Genomic DNA, 364 nt, shown 5'->3' with positions numbered 1-364 from the left:
TAAAATATATACACACATAAACAGAAACACATAGATCAAGCACGATTTAATCAAATAATTAAAAAAATCCAAAGGAAAAATATTTTCCTGGTGTGTTTTTTTTCCCTCTCATTACCACACACCGCTACTTTGTACATTAAAGCCGAAAGTTGTTTGGTAATCACAACATATTCTTTCCAATGCTTCTTTTGTTACCATTTCACTTGGAGACATGTCCTGGTGGCGAATCCTGCGTTAGACTTCCTTTTGTAGAGAAAGAAGACTTACAGCGTCAAGAACTGTAGCGGGGCGTTAGTCTCCACGACCCAAGAGATGAAATTTATGAACGAACATATACGTAAGTGCATGTGATTAATGTATGTGT

Source organism: Penaeus monodon, chromosome 19 (assembly GCF_015228065.2).
Source record: "Penaeus monodon isolate SGIC_2016 chromosome 19, NSTDA_Pmon_1, whole genome shotgun sequence".
In the NCBI taxonomy this organism is placed as follows: Eukaryota; Metazoa; Arthropoda; class Malacostraca; order Decapoda; family Penaeidae; genus Penaeus; species Penaeus monodon.
This window is presented reverse-complemented; position numbering follows the sequence as displayed.